A 21485-nucleotide genomic window follows, 5' to 3' on the forward strand; every position below is an offset into this window, starting at 1 on the left:
ATTTCTTATTGCAAAAGCTGAGCATATAACAATTTTACTTCTATTTCTAAGACAAACACAAGTTCGGTCTATAATCAGATCATATATAGCCAAGCTCAAATGTTTTAGTGCAGAGTTCTGTAAGTAGCTTCTTGGAACAGTTAGTCTTCTCTAACGTAAGTAACTAAAATAATAAAAGGAGAATTCAGCAGGAGAGTTTCATCATTTCTTTGTTCTTTGTCATCACCTTGCCATCAGAATGGCTCATAAAGTGTGGCATTGTGTACCTTTTTCCATGCAAATTTGACTACTTAGGTGCTGAGAAGCTCTGACAGAGCACCATCAATCCTTTGCCCTTTTTCAACCAAGGCCTTTCACTCTTATTTTCACTTTGATCAAATTCAGATGTTTCACCACGGCATCTCTCAGATCAAAGTCGCACCATCCATTATGCAGATCTTGTGTAGCAGCTGCAATCTGGTGAGAAACTGCACACTGGATCTACTTAGCAATGGCTAGTGTTTTCATCAGTGTTTTGCACAAGCGCATTTGCATATGCATTTCAAGCCACTTTGGTGATGTTGAAAAACAGTATTTTGCAAGCGGTAACTCTGTGCTGCCATTGTGTTGCTTTATTATGCTTGACACTTCAGGCAGATAGCTACAATCCATTCCTTATTCTGCACTCATTATCTTTAAGACTTCATTATGATATGATTACAGAGAAACTGGCAATCTATACCTGGACATCAGTTTTTCAATAACACATTTGCCACTTTGCAGTTGTCATTTTTCTCAAAATCAGTTCTGATACAACCCTGTTGTGCTGCTTCAAAAGCATTTTCTTGAGCCTCTTCTAATTCAACTGTGAAGATTCCATGGAATGTATATGCTAACAGAACACAATTTTGTGCAACTGAATTAGCATGTCTCTCTCCCATGACAACAGTGACTCCCAATTGAGCAGATATACTGCATGTTATGGTAAGGGCAATCAATTTCGAATTTGGGCTGAGGTAACTACTGAGAGCCATGAAGCTTTGACAACATAATGCATAAGGAGCACAGCATGTACTGCTTTTAATGTGTCACCTTTTAAACATGGGCCATCTACAAAATGGACATTGTTGGGCTGACTCAGACGTTCATCCTTAAAGTCTGATTTTGGCTTTATGCATATTTTCATGATATTTAGACACTCATATTCATTTTCATCACAAACCAAATCATTTGCTGACATTTCTGTGAAGTTAGAGTCAAAGGTCATTGGCAAATACATCACAAACCTTTGAAAACATTCATCTTTTTGAATAGTCAATGAGAGAGCGCAGCCCTCCCTCTCACTGCAAATTGTTGTATTTTCTTTCAAATTAACTTTCATTCCTAGTGCTGGGGCGCAACATGTTTTCTCTCTCAACTCTAGGAATGCTTTTGTGCAATTGTTGTCCAGTGGAAGCGGATCAGACACACCCTTGTGTGTCAGCCTCAGTAAAGGCTTAGCCACTAGGGAAAGGTTTAGTAACCTCTCTTTACAGCAGCTAACCATTCCCAAACATTTCCTGACTTCTTTCTGAATTTGAGGTGGATTTTTCTTGGAAATTGTTTCCACTCTCTTTGGTGACACCTTTCTACCTCCCTTTCCAATTTTGTGTCCCAGATATTCATCTTCTTTTTGACAGTACTCCTGACCATACTCATGAAATGGCACTGTGACATGAACTTGGCAATAATCAATAAAAGTAAGCCATTCTTCAGCACATGGAATGTGAAAAAATATATTGGTTTGATTCGGTACCACAGGACAACATGGAAAAATTATGCTTTTAATCTCCTGCACTATTCTGTTCTTTTCATTTATTTTCTATGAACCTGTGATCAGAAACTTGCATAAACTTCCAATCAATTCCATCAAAAATCCTTGTATTGGTAAAACTGATGGTGTTCCTGAATACATGTCATCTGGCTCTAATTTTAATAAGACATGTTTTGCACATTTCATTAATCTGGCATCCTTCTCTGTGAACTCTCTTATTTCTGTGTTTATTATTTTTCCCAAATCAGAAGGTAATTTTTCAACTGTCTTTTCTGAAAATAATGCTACAGCTGTCTCTTGTTGGGCCATTTTAAAATGTACCTCCTCGCCAGGAATCTGAAAAATAACATTATCTGATATACAGTAATCTATGCTGTTTAATTTGCAAAATAATTTTGGTGCGCATTTTCCTAAAACTGGGTTTGTAATTTCTTTTTTTAAAACTCCTGCAAATAAATCTGGGCTTTCCACTGCCTTCACAATGGACTTGGTAAATTCAGAATTGTGAGGGTTAAAACTCTCATTTTTAAACACAGCAACCTGTTGGACTGGGTTCTGATTTTGCCTCTGGAAATAATTCACATTTGCTGTGGACAACTCATTTAAATTAATTTTATCATTTTCCATATTTTGTGGGACCATCTTTGCTTGGAAAATTCCTTCCATTGGTACCTGTTTCTGAACTGACATTTGCATTTGCTTAGCTGGCATAATTTTCAACTGCATTTCTCCATGTTTTTGTGCATCATGTTTAAAGTTATTTTTCTTCTTCCAATGCTCAAATCTGTTATAAAGATGGCAAAAGGACACATTTTCCAGCAGTACAACATCCATACCTGAATTTGCACATACCAAAACCCCTTTACTTCTATCCTGTATTAATTTAATCTGCACCCAATCAACATCCTTTACTGGCACTCTGCCCTTCAGAAAAGTAATCACTGCTATGTTTTCCTCCATAACAATAGAAAATGATGGTGCATTCATGCAAATCCTTTTCATTGTCTCTTCATCTGGCTTTTTCATACCAACGTTAGATTCAACCCACAATTTAGTCTGCATGGCAATGTAAAAGAACATTTCCAAATTAATGCACAACTTTTTTAATATTTCATCAAATCCATCAACTTGTGGGTACCACAGCATGAGTTTGTCTCTCAATTGTGGGGTTATGCTCAGAAATGCTGCAAGTTCACTTTTATTCTGAGGCATATGCACATGCACTTCTCCCACCATTTCTCTCAATGAGTAAGCAAAAGCTTCTCCCTCATTCTGCTTATTATTTTTCTCAACTAGATCTGGTGGCTTATTTTCCTTATCCAGTTTCCTTGCTAGGTCTGGTGGTTTCTTTTTTTTCTCATGTTTTCTTGCCCATTTGTCTCCTAATTTCTCAAACCCATTGCATTTAAAAAATATATTTTATTTCTGCAATGTGCAATTGCATTCTCGAAGAACACATTTTCTCATTTGCTTCATCATCCATGTATACCCTAAAACCTTTCTGAAATAGAAAACTTCCTGAAACATCAATTTCATAATTTTGAGCCAAATCTGTCAGTCCATTATGTGTAGTTAAAGCACATGCAGCTGTTTCCTTACTCAGGGAACTTAATTCTTTTTCCTGACACTGGTTCACATTTTCATAATTTAAACAGCAGAGACTGTTAATTTCTTCATGTTCACATGTTGAATTTAAAACATTAAGCTGTTTTTCAGGGCCTGTGTTAATATGTTCTCCCATGTTTTCTATCTTTTTAATCACTGCTTCTTCCTCAAATCAGGTTTGAGAAATTCCATTTTCAAATATATTTATTTTATCCTGAGCTGTAGATGTTTTAAATGCCATTTTTCCCTCACCTTTCAGTGCTTGGGGTAATTTCTGTTTAATAATCTGTGAATTCTGAGTTTCTGAAATAAACTCTGGCAAAATCACTCCTCCTGCAGCTCGTTGATCCTTTTCAGTAGGGACCATATTAATTGGGAAAGTCATAATTTTTCTAGGCATTATCTGTGCATCTGCAGTTTGTAATTCTTGGACTGAATCAGGCACATTTGAAGCAGTAACACCTGGAGGTATCACTGTCAGTGCTGAATCAACAGGTAATGGGTCAATCTGAAGTGTTTGCACAGTTTTCTCAATCTGTGTATTTCTCTGTTCAACAGAAGCATTAGCCACTGTAGTACTTTCTGGTGCACTATTTTCAGTATTTTTCATGGGACCCACATAAAGTGGTGGCCACTCAGTTAACAATGCATCCATTATTTCATCCCCTGAATCATTATTTATTTGAAGCTCTTCATCATCACTAATTCCCTTCTCCTGCATTTGGTGCTTTACCTTTTTATCCTCACTTGCTTTCTCTCTTGCTGTCTTTTCCCACAGGCTTGAGGCCTCAAATTGTGCAGGTTTAGGTGGTGTCTTTATTTCACATAACACTTCCCTTAATTTGTCAATAATTAGCAATTTAAAAGTACCATATTTTGGAAACCTCAAAGCACCCTCTTTTTCAGTAATCTTGCACCATTGGTGAACCCACATACATGTATTTTGTCCCAAATTGGTAGACATAAAATGCACAGGTGTTCCTTCAGGAGCATCACCAATAAAAAAACAAATGTTTCACTTTACCTCCTAACAGCTTCTTTAAACCTTCAAACATTTTCATGTTTGCAATAGTTCAATGCAATTTCTTTTCTCCAAAGCTGTCAATCTCAATTCAGTCAGTTTTACTCCTACCACTGACCCTCCACAAAACATTACTGAAATATTTTCTGAGTTTTTTCTTAATCAATAACTCTGTTAGTAACAACATAAATTCATTTGCTACTCTGCCAGTTCCACTAAATAAAGGATAGATTTATATTCACTGCGAGTAACACATTCCGCTTACTCTTCACAAAGTAAGAACTTCCGTTTACTCTTCAAACACTACAGGTAAATCCCTTCCGCTTACCTTTCACTCAAGCTCAGAAGAACCTGCTGCTCCTTTGGACTTATCCCTTGTGGGATATATTTAGGCCAAAGTTTCACCAGCGAACCCTTTTGCTGTCAATCAAGCTCAGAAGAACCTGCTACTCCTTCGGTATGACCCTTTCTAGGTGATATCAGACCAAAGTTTCACCAGCGAACTCTTTGCTGTCACTCAAGCTCAGAAGAACCTGCTACTCCTTCAATGTGACCCTTTCTAGGTGATATCACACCAAATTCTAGCAGCAAACTCTTTGCTATGAATCACTCACACTTTTACACAGAAAAGAGTCCCTAATTTAACACTGCCAGCCCTACCTAGCTACTCAGTGTTATTCCAACAGACGAGTAACCTCAGTGCAGTGTTGCTTCCATTTACCACCTTCTATTTCTTACCAGAATTCTCCCACAGGTGTGCATACCTGTGTTTCCAGACAACATAGAACAAGACACTTACTTAACATGAAGATTTAAAACATGTAATCAATAACCAAAAAAATATGTCCTATGAAATTACCAATATAATCAATAACACCATCAATTCAAAATGAGCAAAAGGTCACCAACAGTAAAAAAAAACCTTAATATTATCAACACTTCAAAAATACATCCTAACACATTAACAACATTTCACAACCCTATTGATACTCACACCACTCCAGCAATCACCTTCTTGCATCACCTTCCAGTACTGCTTTGCCAGTCTTCAGGTTCTGAGCAATGGGGTCAGGAATCACGACTTGGACATTTATCTAACTTGGGCAAATATTTTACTTTCCTCCTAAGGTCAATGATCCCTTAATTGAATAGTTGATGGGGAAATCAATAATCATTAAAAACCAAACTAATCAATAATGACCATCCTCTGATTACCAAAAACTGATAGAGCGGTAATTTCTTCTGGTAATTTCTCAATGCAAAACCCTCATGCTACCTCTATTTTACAGCTGAAATGGTGTTGGGCCCTTGACACCATGTATTACCTTCCAGAGATTTAAATAAACCTGAACAGTCAAAAATGCAATTATTATTTAAGCCAATAAAGAGAGTTGTTGAGTATTTTAAAGGGTTTTATTTTCTAGTCAAAAGTTAAATTTTTCTCTGATCCTTTATTCATTAGTAAAATATCAATCAGGTTACAGAATTTGGAAAACAGGAAAATAGCATTAATACAGAACACATTACTTTCTGCATACAAGCATTACATGTAGGAAAGAAAATGTGGCGCAAAATATCAGTCAAAACTCTTAAAGAGTTTCTAAGAAAAATAGTCTTGCAAGGCTAATCAATAATGAAATATTTTGCAAAAATCTCCCATTAAGAGAAATAAATGCATAAGTCAAATAAATCTTTTCAGACCTAATTAATTAGTCAAAGCATAAACTTAAAGTTTAGCATCTAATTCTATCCTAATCAGCTGCACTCTCTGCTCCTGTCTGTGTCTAAAGAGCAAAACAGCCCGCCCTTTACAAGACCTCAAATGAATGTGGCCTGCCGTGCCAAAATATGACGTGCAAGGACTCTTTGAAAAAAAAAACTCCCCTCTCCTCGGAAGCAATCTCCACCCTATCAGCTATCTCCCGCGACGTTCTCGTACCTAACCCATGTGAATGAAGCAAAAAGCAGAAGTGAGCTGAAAGCCAGCCAGTGAACAAAAAAGCCATATGAGCCTAGAAGCCAGCTGAGCTAAAAAAGCCAACCACGCCTCCAGAGAGGTCATTATTTATACTCTAATTCTTGGCAGACTACACAAAAATGTTTCATCTTCACAAAAGCTTGTACTTGATTGGTCAGTCATGATGGCATGAGGTCTCACTATCCTGACTCATTCTAAAATCCTGACTATACCAGTTTTAACAAAAGAAGCATACATGAGTAAATACATTTCATTAGTTTGCAACATTTGCTAGGAAAAATGTTTCATTCTAATTCTCTTCCTTCCTTCCACAGTACAGGCTAGAAGGATACTTTAGTTAGCTGGTACATTGGCACAATCACAAGAATGTTCAAAGTTCAAAGTGGCCTTGACTTCTTCCGCAGTTTGAGTCAAGCTGGTGTCTGCGCATGCTCTCTTCTCTTTAATGCAAGTCATAGCCTTGCTGGTTTCACAGGCAGCCATTTAATTGTAGGCCCAAAAACAAAACAGACACAAAAGAGAATGTCGATTCTCCAATTAACATGAAGAGAGAATCTTGATTTCATTAAAGACATACGGAGGCTAACATTATGCAAATACTTTTATTTGCTGCCCAAACATGCAGCCCTTTAAAGAATACTATTACATCACAATAAAATAGAACTTTAACACATAGCAACTAGGATGAGCAGGCTCCTATCTTCCTCGTGGGCTGCGATGACACAGGAGTACAGTGAAGAAATTTCATCGAAACAATTATTCCTTAAGATTGTTATCTGAGAAGGAACAAAAAATATCATATAGTGAAAAAGGCAAGAGGCAATAATCACATTTTCAGATATATAAGAACATGACATCAATCAACCCAAACCTCTCAGGGAGAGGAGGGTGGGATAATGTTAGCCTCCGTATGTCTTTAATGAAATCAAGATTCTCTCTTCATGTTAATTGGAGAATCGACATTTCATTACAAGACCGGAGGCTACCATTATGCATGTTTAAAGCCATGCAAAGCTGCACCGCTAACATGTTCTATCGGTCTCAAGTAGAACTTCGAGAAGGTACTTGCATTAGACCAATCTGCAGCTTTAAGTATTTCGGGCAGAGAACCTCCAGCCCAAAAGACTTTGCTAGCCATTGCACCTCTAGAAGAGTGAGCACCAAACCTAGACAGATCTACACCTGCTTCATGCATAATCTAGCGTATCCATCTCGCTAAAGTTGCTGATGACACTGGTCTAAAAGGTCTAACAAAAGATAAAAGAAGTTGATCACATCCTGGAGGTCTAAAAACTGAAATCTTATTTTCATAACATTTCATGCAATTAACAACACATAATTTTTCACATTCATGAAAGAAGGGATAGAAGATAGATTCTGACATCGTTTTCGTTCTTTTCCCAATATCGAAATGAACACCTTCAGAAGAATAAAATCTGTAGGAAAGATCAAGAGCTTTAATATCAGACACCCTCCTGAAGGATATTAAACACAATAGAGTTGCTAATTTCATTGAAATTCTTTTAAGGGAAAGTAACTGATTAACAGGCCAAGACATGAAAAGGTTAAAAATAAGATTAACATCCCAAAGAGATTCATAGCGAGCTCTAGGAGGTCTCCTAAGTCTAATACCCTTCATGACCCTCTTGATTAGTGGATTACTTCCGATAGCAAGATTATTAATCAAACAATGACCTGAAGAGATAGCTGACCTGTAACAGTTGATGGTTCTAAAAGAAAGACCTGACTTAAAAAGATGAGCGAGGTAATTAGCTACATATTGTAAAGGACATTGAACAGGATCCAAATCCCTTTCAAGGCACCAACCAGACCATTTGTTCCATATTCCTCTGTATCTCTTTCTGGTCCCAGGGGCCCATGATTCTTCCAGTAAGCTTTTAGCTTCTCCCGAAAGTTCAGAATATCTCCCTGAATCCCTGATATCCTCCAAACAAGAAGGTTCATTTTCCCCTTCAAGACTAAAGGATGTTCTTCTCCGTCTGGGCCTTGTAGTAGGCCCAGACAAGAAGGGATTAACCATGGGAAGTCTACTGCCAATTCCATTACACCGGGGAACCATACTTGGGATTTCCAAAAAGGAGTCACCTGAATTATGTTGCATGATTCGAGTCTCACTTTCCACAACAATCTCTGAATCATTGAGAAGGGAGGGAAGGCGTAGCAGCCCTTCGTCCCTTCCCAAGGTTGGAGAAAGGCATCTACTCCCGACGCGTTTGGGTCTGGTCTCCAGCTGAAGTAATTCTGAACTTGGTTCGTCAATCGGCTGGCAAATAAATTCAACAGGATTGGGCCCCAAACTTCTTGAATTAGATGAAAAAATCTTGGATTCAGCATCCAATCGCTGGAATCGTGAAGAAAACGTGAATTCCAGTCTGCTCTCAGATTTAACGAACCTGGAATGTAATCTGCCCTGAGGGTGATTTTGTGTTCCCAACAGAAATACCATATCTTCTTTGCGATAACCGAGAGACTTTTGGATTTCGCGCCACCTAAACGATTTATGTAAGAGACGGCTGAAAAATTGTCCAAACGGATTAAAGTGTTGGAGTTCTTCAGAACGTCTTTGAAACTCATAAGGGCATTTAAGGCTGCCAACATTTCTAAAGAGTTTATGTGGAGGGATTGTTCTGAAAAGGACCATCTCCCACCGGTTTCTAGGTCGTTCAGACGAGCACCCCAACCACGGTTGCTCGCATCTGATTCTAGGATAAAATCTGGTACATTTCCAAATATAGCTTTTCCATTCCAAGCTTGGAGGTTGTTTAACCACCAATGCAGGTCTTCTCGAGCGTCTTCTGAAAGGGGAAGAGAATCTTCATACCAGAGACCCTTCCTCAGGCCTTGAGATTTTAATCTCTGCAAGCCCCTGTAATGAAGTGGCCCCGGAGAGATTGCTTGAATTGAAGATGAAAGGAGACCCAAAACCCTGGCTAGGTCTTTCAGACGGATAATATCCTTTGAAAGGACGTAGGAGACGTGTTTCCTGATCTTGACAACCTTTTGGTGGGGAAGGATCAGGTTGGATAGAATGGTATTGACTTTGAAACCCAAGAATTCTATTTCTTGAGTTGGGGTTAAAATAGATTTTTCCAAATTTATGATAAAACCCAAGTCTCGAAGGAGGTTCATAGTGATATCTAAATGTTCCAGAATTTCTGTCTTGTCCTGAGACATGATGAGGATATTGTCTAAATAAATTATAAGACGAATCCCCCTTTCCCTTAAGTAACTGACCACCGGACGAAGAACCTTGGTGAAGCACCAAGGGGCTGAAGATAGACCGAAGGGGAGACATTGGAACTGATAGAGAGTTCCTTTCCAAGTAAATCGGAGATATCTGCGACAATCTTCGTGCATGGGAATGGAGAAATAGGCATCTTTCAGATCCAATTTTACTAGCCAGTCTTTGGTCTGAAGAATGTCCCTCAAAAGATGGATACCTTCCATCTTGAAATGTCTGTAGATTAGAAAATTGTTCAAATTTTTTACATTTATAACAGGTCGCCAACCCTTGTCTTTCTTTTTGACTAGAAAGATAGAACTCAGAAAGCTTTTCGTTAACTCTGAAAGTTGAATTTTTATAATAGCCCCTTTCTCTAACATTTGGGAGATCTCTGTCTCTATTAATTTCGAATTTTCCTCGTCTAAAATGAGTTCTCTGGGAGCTCTTTCCTGAAAGGGTTCTTCCCAAAATTCTATTTTGAATCCCACAACAGTCTCCAAAACCCATGGATCTTGAGTGACTCGAAGCCAATTCTTTTCGAATTGCCTCAATCTTCCTGCCACCTTTAAGGGGATAGAAGGGGTTGTGCTTACCGTAGTTTCCTTGATTGGATGATCGAGGTCTGCCACCACGGGATCTTGAGCCCCTTCCTCTTTGTGGATAGAAGTTTGAGTTTCCACGGAAACCTCTATAGGGACGATAGCCTCTGTTGTCTTGATAAAACTGGGACCGGGATGAGAAGCGGCTGACAGATTGTCCCCTTCTGTCAGCCCTTCCAAAAAGGGATTGAGTGCCAAAGACTCTACGCATATTTGACTGTGCCCTACTAAAGGCATTAAATGTGGAGACATACTTCTTGAGTGTTTTAATGAAATTGTCTCCGAATAAGAGCCCTTTTGTGTTGGACATATCTTCACTAGCTGAGAGGTCATCTAGTTTCGGGTTCATCCTCAGAAGAACAGCCTTTCTACGTTCAGTGATTAGATTTGCGTTAGCATTGCCAATAAGGCAAATAGCACGTTGAGACCATCCTCGAAGCACTTCGATATCTATAGGTGAGTCATTAGCTTTAGCTTCTTTGGTGATATCCAGAATTTTAGAGAGTGGTCCCATCACATCAATAAGCTTATCCTGAGCTTGTTTATGGCACCTTTCGATTCCTTTCCTAGGATCTCTTCCAGATTTGAACAGAAAGGTGATTAGGTCAGGATCAAGATTAGGAGTATTACAGATCTTGTCTTCTGAAGAGGGACGAGGGCACTCATTCTTTAAGAGATTGCGAGTATTGATATCAAGGGGTTTTCTAACCCATTGTGATAGATATTTACCAACATGATCCATAGGCCACCATTCGGTGCTACGGAGGTGACGGATCGTAGTGGGATTGAACATCTCCCCACCAAATGAGTCTTTGACTGAGGTGGAAGTGGAAGGAGTTTCTAGATCTTCATCGATATCATCGAATGAATCTTGAGGATCAAATATAAATTCGTCAGAGTTGTCATAGTCTATAGGTTGATTTTCGAAATAATCATTAAAATCATTTGTCCCGTAGAGGGTACCGCCTTCTATTGTGCCGCTAGGGACACCTCTTCTCCCTGCCTCAAGTAATTGAGGTCTGTCTATTGTGCTGCAAGGAGCACCGATAATTCTTGTGGCGCGAGAGCCACCAATCTCGCAAGAATAATTTTCCTTTTGGAGTACCTTTCCTTTTTTCTGTCCTGCAGATGTTGAAGGAGATTCCCCATCCGAGAGTGAGAAGTAATTCTCCTCCGTAGGTGAAACTCTCTTTCTTTTTGCAAGAGCAGCGTCAACGGCTTCTCTAATAGAAGATCTGAATTCCTCTCTAAAGAGGTTTTTAATGTTGTCAGGCAGAGGTTCCTTAAGGGAAGCATTTGCATCATTAATGTTGCCTTCCATTGGCAATATAGGTAAACTAGAGTCAAATAAGTTTCTATTTTTTTATTTTTTTAAAATAAACTTCTGCAGGGTTAAATATATAGAAAGTACCCTTGAAACGAATTTAAGGAAAGGATTCTCTTATAAAATCGAGTTTTCCACTTATCTTAAAGTAAGAAACTCCCTTGTCGATTTTCTTAAAGGAAGAAATTCCCGTGTTGATCTTGGTAAAAGCCAGTAGGTGGCGATATTCTTTTAATTTTAAATCGTTTATATATACTAAAATATTGTTATTATCTTCGGTTAGTAAGAGGCTACGTATGCTCCGTCTCCGTTACACTCTCGTTTTGAGAAAGCTGTAACCATGGAGATCATGAGCGTATTTCCGCAAATCTCTATCGCGTGTTAAAGCGCGAGGCACCACGTCTCTCCGTGTCATTGCGTCTCCGCGTCTCCCAGCCAGTTGCTAGGAGACGCGTGAGGCTTTCAGGAAGGCATAATGGTCATGCGTAGGGCTCGAGGGAAAGCTGGTAAATACCCGCGTCTCTACGTTGCCAAGAGACGCGGGGAATCAAAAATATATGTCGGCGTTTGCTATTTCTTCCTTTTTTTTTTTTTCTTTTTTTAAAACTAACAAAGCGCTTTAAATGTCATCGAGGTATAAAGAGTTCAGAGCAAAAATTATACATAACGCGCAATGTGTAACATAGCATTATTATGCTTTTACTGTAAAAGCACACACAGTTAATACAGCGCTCACAGTTAATACAGCGCACACAGCAACATGCGTTAGTGTTTTACATAGCTTTTCACGCAAAAAAGCATTTAGCCCCATGTGCAGTGTTTGGTGCATTTGTTAATTCACACACATTATAAAAAGAGGTGTTATTAACTGAAATTGTTTATCAAAATATGCAACAAGCCAAAGTGTTTTAAGACGGGAATAGTGAATTGAAATTACAAGGATGAGCTGGGAAGAGAGAAACACATTCTATTAATCTTCAAAGCTAAAAAGGCCACTTTTCTCTACACTGCAAAAAGACATGTTAATTCAGCACAAGCATTTCCGACTGAATGGGCCTCACTTTCATGTTTTTCATGTGCCATGTTTTTAACTTGCACCAAAATGTGTGTGGCAATTTAAATGCAGTCTGTCTGAAGCACAAAAATAAAACAATGCCGGACTGCAGATGAAATCTGCTCCATCATTAGTACTCTAGTGCCATGGGGCATGGCACTAACAGCAATCTGGACGCATTCTTTGGAAAAACTGGATAAACTCGATAAAAAGGAAATATGAGGTGAGCATCCTGTTTCTTTAATGATGACTTTGCAACTGATGCCCTACACCAGGATAGCACCCACAGACAAAACAAAGGAAAAAAGCATTGAAAACAGCACGAGTCCACGCGTCTGGAACAACAACCTGGCTCATGACAGATGGATTCAAAAACGATTAGGAAAAGATTTTTTAGAAAATGATCATGAAATGAATGCTCATACACATTTATGCTCAGGAGGGTCATGCATAGCGTGTTATACTTCGGCTTAATTGTAAAGGGACTGTACTGGTTGGTCAAGTTTTAGTGAATTAAATTGTGAGAAATAGAGTTCTTTAGGAAAGAGTACCAGGTGTAATTGGGTGTGACACTGGGAGAGAGGAATTTTGAACCGGTGAGCCAATGGGATGGTTAAAGTGACAAGTTCAATGCGCGAGGGATTGTGGAGCGCATATTGTTTTGGCTGAAGAAACAGCGAGTATGTATGGTTTTTAACTGCACATGGCAGGTACGTGTTGTGAAAGGGCAAGAGTTTAGTGTAAGGTTTAAGTAACAGCTAAATGGTGGTAAACAAAAATAATTTGGATGTATGGAGGAATGGAGGGTATTAGAACCGTGAGCGGAATGTAAGTACAAGATAACGCATGGAGGCTAAATGCTAGAGAGTGAATGCAGGTCGGTAGGAAAGAAGAATAAAGATGGGTAAGGTACATGAGAGAAATAGGTAGAACATCATTTTGACGCTGCCAGGGTAAAGTGGAGGATGAAGGTTGCATGAGTACTAAGTTCACAGAGGATACAATTCAGAATCCTGTTTCATACAAAAAGTTGGAATGTGTTGCGCAGTAAAAGGGAATTCAATGGATGAGTGGAAAGGAATGGTTCATCATAAAATAATTTTTTCGCAATTCAATGCATGATAATATTTTTAGAAACGCCAATCATTTGCTTTGCGAGCATTTAATGTAGCATTGTCACAAGTGGCAGAGTAATGATAAATGTTATAGTTTGTGAAATTCACAGTTGGTAATTGTGCAAAAGGTCTGGAGAGACCTTGCAAAAGGTCTGGAGAGACACAGTTGGAACATTAGAAAATAACCCTTTTGCCAGGTCCAAAACTTCCCTTTAAATACATGGAAGTCACTCCTAGGATAGGCCCCAGACAGCGCTGAGGGCAGAGTGAAATCTATTTAAAAAGTGGGCCATACACTTTTTATTTTACATGCCCTGGTATATAAAAGAAACTAAATTTGGTTTTCACTACTACAAGACCTACCTCTCCCATAGGCTAACATTGGAGTTATGTTATTACATTTAAAACATTGTAATTTCCAAATGGGAGCAGGGCAGCAGTTTAGGTTTGGTGTCTTTGGAATTGTAATGACAAATCTTCTCTGATGGTAAGGTCAGATTTCAAATTGCAGGTTATAAAAAATTGCACTTTTAGAAAGCCAGAATTTTCTCTGGGTCACATGTTGGCTTTATGTATTCCTTCTAGACAGCCACACACAACAGAGAGCTTAGATGTACCTGATGCACATTCGCTGACAGGATGTGAGGGCGGAGCTGGGTACAGCCCCACTTACACTTGAATAGGCTTTGTCCTGCCTCAACCCAAAGGGATGCATATCCCTGTATGTGATCTGGAGGCAGGACAGGGAAGACAGGATGCCTAATGAATTTAAAGGGAACCCTCTAGAAGCTTATCCCACTGCAAAGTCACAACTGGGTCTAAATATTGGACCTCAGAAACCAACTCTTTAGTACACTTCTGACCTGTGGATACCCTGCCCTGAAGAAGGACTGCTGTGCTGTTGAAAGGTCTGCCACTCTGCTGGACCACTGCACTGAAGCACTGCTGCCCTGCAGTGCTGAACTGCCACCCGGATGCCCTCTTACCTGGGTGAGAAGGACTGGACCTGCAACTCTGAACCCAGGACACCAGAGTTACTCCAACTGCTAGGTGGCTGGCCTCTTGATTAGAAGCCCCTGTAACACAACATTGAACTCCTGTTATCTGTGATTCCAGCCCTCCCAAGTGGTGCCACCTCAGTCCTGGACCCTTTGAGGTCAGCCTGAAGATGCTCTGCAAGACCAGCTATGTTCCCCATCAGAAATGACCTTAAGCCCCACCAAGCATTGCCACACAGCTCTTCAGAACTGACACAAAGCAATGCAGAGCCCCGACATAAAACTATTTTATTGTTGGTTTGTGTCTCACCCTCACAAGGTGATCTGCTTGAGCATGGTTCATATCCATTTCACATCCATTTCAACCAACGACCCAATTTCTTACAAGGACTGAGTAATATCAGTGGATAGAAGTGGATTCTGTTTGTCATATTTCAAGGACCGTTTCTGTCTCTATAGATTCATTTCCACTCTCCAGGAACTTCCAGTGCACTTTCTGATGTTTTGTGCATGTGCTATTCATAAGGTGATGTATTTACCACATGCACTCAATATCTTTTGGTATTTACCACATTCTCTAATGAACTCATATTCGGTATTTAAGACGTGCTAAATAATGATTCTGTGATGCATGGTAAAACAAATATTTTGAGTGTTATTTAGCATGTCTTATTTACGGAACCCTGTGGTATCGTTATTTATCCTGGTTGCAAGTCTAGTGGATTTACCACCAAGCTCACAACTGAGGCCTAAGACTTTAGTAGGAATACTGCTCCTCAGTGGTATCTAACCTAGAGATCCCACCTGCTGCAAGCTTCCAAAGTCTGTGGGTCGAGTACAAGGGAAAAAATGTGGAAATCGGCCTAATGTGTATGACTTCTGCATGTTATTCCCTAAGAATGCATGGTATTCCCCCAAAACTCTGATTTGCCCTCCTATGAAATTACCAGGACCCCGATAATGGTACTTCCAGGGGAGGGAAATAATGGTCATTTTTATATCCCACTCGTCATGAGGGCATATGCATGTTTCTATTGGAAAGTTACAACATGCCGTTTTCCATATGTCCATTATTGTGTGCATTGTCAATGTAAAGTGTATGTTGCGAGCACTTTACACATTAATGATGGATTCGATGTTAAACTTTATATGGTAGAAGGTGTACATCATAGAGGGTCTGTGGGAAGACCGTCAAGGCTTCCTATGGATCCTCACGACCCAGAAAACACTGTTTGTACCCACCTGAGACACCTGTCTATAAATGCCTTTCCCTTTATATTGAGACACTATGCCAGGGTCAGGGACTTTCACAAGAAATTGTATGACAAATGTTTGAAGAAAAATACATGTGTATATTAGCAGCAGAATGGAAAGTTCCATATGTATCATTTTATATTTTGTTGTGCTTTGATTTTATAAATCAACAATGAAAGTGAATGATTGACAGATTGCTTGATTGCCCAATTGATTATTTTATTGATTGATTTTAGTGATAACGAACCATGAAATTATAATCCTAGACAGCTATGAATTGGTTTTAACTCCTAGCTCATTTTAATTAACCATCTAGGCGGGGGGATATTTTTTACTACACTGGTTTGAGCCTCATAAACGTTTTAGTCGTTCATTGAATAAATTATGTTCGACTTTAAAAGAAACTGAGTCTATTTTAGGACTGTTTACAATATTTTTTAACAAGATCCCATCAGCATTGCTTTTAATTTCAGAATCCTTCAAATATTGCCATCCTACAAGTATTGCATAGAGTATGCAGTTCCTCTGGGCCAGGCAGATTTATTTTCTCAACCTAATGTGAAGCAGGGGTGGCTGTGGCAGATCCTAAGCCTGCTCTTGTTCTCGGTTTGCTTAGTCCATGGTAAGGTTTCAGATCCAGGATTAGTTGAACTTGTCCTGATTTAGGTAAATAAGCCTCCTTTCCTGGCAGGCTTTGGAGCTTCATAATCCGATCGCTCTAACCCCTGAGATTCTGTGATTAGATCAGCCAGCCGAGGTTCCCCCAAACCTGCTTCCAGCTATAATATAAATTTTGCGCCATTCATTTCATCTTCACCAAGCTAGGATTATTTTGAAACAGAAAAAATAAATGCATACGTTGAAATTAATCTTTTTACTCATCACAGTGAAGGAATACACATTGCCACACAACGCAATATGGATATAAAACTGCTATTCGGTTGGTTTTAGCAACACGCATTGAAATTCCAATAGGTTTGGCCTTTGTAAAGTGCATGCACACACTGAGGCACATAACATCCATGCGTGCATTGATATAGATAAAGTATATATGTACTCACTCAGACAGTGCAACATACCTACAACTCATAAATTAACATAATTAGAGTCACACAAGCACATAGACCTCACAGCTATTGGGCGTCGCTTCATATAGATCTAGAGGCAGTCATGCGTATAAAACACTTGCTTTGCCAGACTAAACATGCTTTTGTTTGCCGTTTGCATGCTTACCACAGTGCCAAATGTGACAGGAAAGTGGCTAGGAATGAACAAGAGCCAAGCAACTAAGTTGGACGTTTTGATAATGGGAGGTCTTCTTTAAAGCAGAGCGTAACAGTCTTTAGGTGTCTGTAGTGCATAGAAGAGGCAGAAGAGGGTTAGAGCTAAACTCTAGGGTCAGATTGATCAAGGTTTTGCTTGGCCTTTCACCCCCACAGGAGAGGGTGCAAAGGCGATGCAAAACCCAGGGAGAGAAAGGTACTTCTGTCCACAAAACAACACACATAAGCTGATACACACCAACAGCAACATACAATCCCACACAGCAAAGATACAGTCAGAAAGAACCAAAGAAACACATAGAATGACAGGTCGACAAATGGACAGAAAGAAGGAAAGATATATGGATGGGGATGTGGGTAAAGTCCACTTAATATTTAGATCTTTGCTAAAGGCGCGCCATTTGCCATAGAGAAATGTTTAGTGTACATGTATGGACAATCGTTGGCCTCTCATTAGAAAAATCAAGTCTGCCTATGGATGGGATTCTTCAGTCTTCATGCCCATTGGACCAACGTTCACGTGCCGTTAACAGCGCAAACTCTCTGAATGTTAATTTACACTCATAGGATGTTTGCATTACAGCACCTTCATTACATTAATCCAAAAATATAGCAAATTTAATTTTGGCAGATCGTTCCACCTAAATCTAACATTGTGCACGGAGAACTGGAATTTTCCTTGACACATCATTATCAAATCCATTGGTTAATTGATTCAAATGGAGACTTCTCTCAGAAAGTACTGATTTGTTTACTGAAGGGCCAGCACTATGAGCATGGAGCCACGCATACACGGAGTAAGCTATATATTTTTATTCTTAATTTCAGCTTTTTGATGTTAAATTGAATTCCTTTTGGAATTTCATAGGTGAAGAATACCAAGAAAAATTACACCTTAACTTGAGTTCTTTTATTGGTTAAAATTACATTTGGTGTTTCTACTGTTTTCTTTTATGGTTCAGCTTTAATAGGATGGTAATGTATTTGTAATCTGAAACTACTGCACCTGTACGTTCCTTTGCCATGCTCAGCAATTAGATTATGTTTAAGCTCCTGACAATTTTTCCGAACCAGTTGCTGTGAATCTCATGAGAACCTTGCTCCAAAAACAAAGACATGCTTCTTTGAGCCAACTGTACAGTGATATGCATGATGTAACCATCAGAAAGCTGTTTTAATTTGCGCCCCTGCAAGTGCACTTTGATTCGGCCAACCCTAGTTGCCAAAAATGAAAACTACAGCTAACGAATTACCTAGTAAAAGATGCAAACTCTGGGGCAAATTTACAAGCCCCTTGCGCCACTTTTGCATCACTTTTAACATGGGAAAAGTGTCGCAAAAGTGGCGCTAGGACCTTGTACATCTGCCCCTCTGGTCCTGAACCCTGTTGCTGGCAATCCGCTCTATTAAGTAACCACAAAGCAGTTATGCAGGCCCCAGTGCCTAATTTGAGGCGATGGTTTCCAGTGCTCAGCACTGGCACTTAATTATCGCTTTTCATGAGTGCCAGTTAAGGACACACACATTATTTACCGGGAGAATAAATGATTTGGCCAGAATCACAGGATGTTGAGCCAACGATGAGACTCACACCTGGTTCCCCAGCTCAGAAGTCAGCTCTGGCCGTTACTCCGCATTCTCTCCCAACTTTCATAGTTGGTTCTGTTTCGGCAGTGCTAACAGAAGAAATGGACTGGGGCAAGCTACCCCTGGACGAGAGCCCCAACACGTATTTGTTTACAAGTTAACCACTGAGGCCATCCCCAGACCCTTCTTGTTGTATTGAGTATACAAGAAATTGACATGAAAGGCATAACCACAATTAAATCAAACCTAGCTATCTTTGGAAATGCTATTGGCATATTTAAATATTTTCCTAAAGGTTTAGCACAAAGATCAGGTAATACCTGCGTAGTAGCAGTGTAAGCATCCCTTGCACAACACAGTGAAATGTACATCATAAGCAACAGCAGTGCAAGGTGGACACACACATAGGCAATCTTGAGAGCACTATGGCAAGTGCAGCCAAGCACACAAACATCCAGTGTAGGCAAATTCTCCAGAAACACAGGCACACTAGCTACTGGTTATGAGACATGATAGCCTAGGTGCAGTCCCTGATGATTTTGCCCTCACCCATCCTGTTTTGTTGTATTCATTTTTTTCAAAATAATATTTTTATTACATTTTGTGCAATAAAATTAACAGTCTCCATCGACATTTGGCTTATATATATCATACATCACCGCATTCACATAAATTGCATGATAGCTTAACAGAGTACAGTATATCATTGGACGTTAATCCCTTACCATCCCTCCCATCGTCAGTGCCCTATATCTATGTCATCTTTCACTCTCACCCTGGGGGTGTTCACGGGATTTTTTCAGGGGTTGAGTCTATTTGCGGAGGTTCACATATATTCCCCTGAATTAGTTCCACTTTCCCAAGATTCTGGACCATTTCTTCAGGCATTCTCTATGGGTGTATACCGCCCTTTCAGCCACCATTGCGACGTCCATGCGCCCCCCCCCTCATTGCTGGTATGTGGGGAACACTCCAGAACCCCAGTTCCTGACTATGTTTCTTTTTGCAATTGTCATCCCAAGCGTGGCCCAGTTTTGCATTGCCAAATTTATATCTGTGGGCTCCCAAGTGTTCAGGAGGCATCTCTTGGGATCCGCGGAACCTTCACCCCCCCACCTCCGAGATCACATTCATCACTCAATCCCAGTAGGGTTGTATATGTGGGCATTCCCATATTATGTGGTAAAATGTTCCCGTGAGTCCACAATTTCTCAGACATAATGAGTCAGGCGCGTGCCCCAGCTTATGTAGTGTAGTGCGCAAATAATATATGCGGTGAAGCACCTTGAGTTGTATTAATTTGAGCTTAGAAGGGATCGCTGCTTCTCGGGCCGACGCTAGCGCATCCTGCCAATCTTAGTCTTCCATGTCTCCTAAGTCCGCCTGCCACCGTTCCCTCAGTGTCGTCGTGGGGTCTGGCTGGTTGTTCACTAACTTACGATATGTCTGGGAAATGGCCTTTTTTTTCATATAATTGGTGAGAAGTCTGTCCTCCAGGGCCGAGGCCTCTGCTAGTTGGGTGTCTGGGGGGATAACGCTCTTGAGCGTGTGTCTGATTTTTATACAGAGGTAGGGTTCTGTCTCCGCCATTCCGTATGTGATTCGCAGTTTTGCAAAGGGCAGGACCTCAGCTTTTACCCATAGATCTCCTATTTTGGCAATGAGGCCCCATTTCCTGAACCCCTTGGTGTTGGTTAATGTGTCCAAGCGTCGGGTCTCCCAGAGGGAGGTGGCCTGTGTCAGCACTCCCTCCTATCCCAACGCTCTTTGCGCTGTATGACATATTTTATTTGTGTGAGCAGTCGGTCCTGTGAGTGTATTTTGTCTCTTATTGGTGTAAAGGGCTCTCATCAGGCGATCAGTGGGCAAGACGTATCTATCTCGTCTGAATGCCGGTTCTTCCTGTGGGGCGTGTAACCACTGGTTTATCACCTCTAGCTGCGAAGCCCAGTAGTACAATTTCACATTAGGCAATGCAATTCCCCCATCATACCAGCTGCGGACCAGTTTCTGTTGCACTATACGTGCAGGTTTCCCATCCCACAACAGTGTGGTGACTTCCACTTCAATTGCTTTAAAATAACAGGGAGGTACTGGGAATGGGGTACTTTGAAGGGCCTATAAAAACCTGGGCAGGGCTATCATCTTGAAGAGTGCTGCCCTCCCCAGCAATGACAATGGAAGGGACCTCCAATGTTTAACATCAGCATGAAACTTTGTGAGTGGCTGCATTAGGTTTTCTTCCACAAAAAGTGTTGCCTGTGGTGTAGCATAGATTCCCAAATATCAGAACCCTCTAGTCACAATTTGAAGCTCACCTCCCCGTGGGAGCTTGGGTGTGGGACCATGCAGAACATAAAGTAGTGATTTTGTCTAGTTTATAGTATAACCTGATACCCTCCTGTATGCGGTAAAGATATCCAATAAGCACATCAACGACCATGCCGGGGACGTCAAGTATATTAACACGTCATCCGCATATAGCGAAATACGGTCTTCCCAGTCTGCCTCCCATCTCATCCCCTGGATCGACCTGTCCTGTCTTATCCAGGCTGCAAGTGGTTCCAGTATTAGCGCGAAGAGGAGTGGTGCCAGCGGGCAGCCCTGTCTCGTGCCCCTCCCCAGTGCAAA

The sequence above is a fragment of the Lissotriton helveticus genome, chromosome 3_1, assembly GCF_964261635.1.
Source record: "Lissotriton helveticus chromosome 3_1, aLisHel1.1, whole genome shotgun sequence".
Lineage (NCBI taxonomy): Eukaryota > Metazoa > Chordata > Amphibia > Caudata > Salamandridae > Lissotriton > Lissotriton helveticus.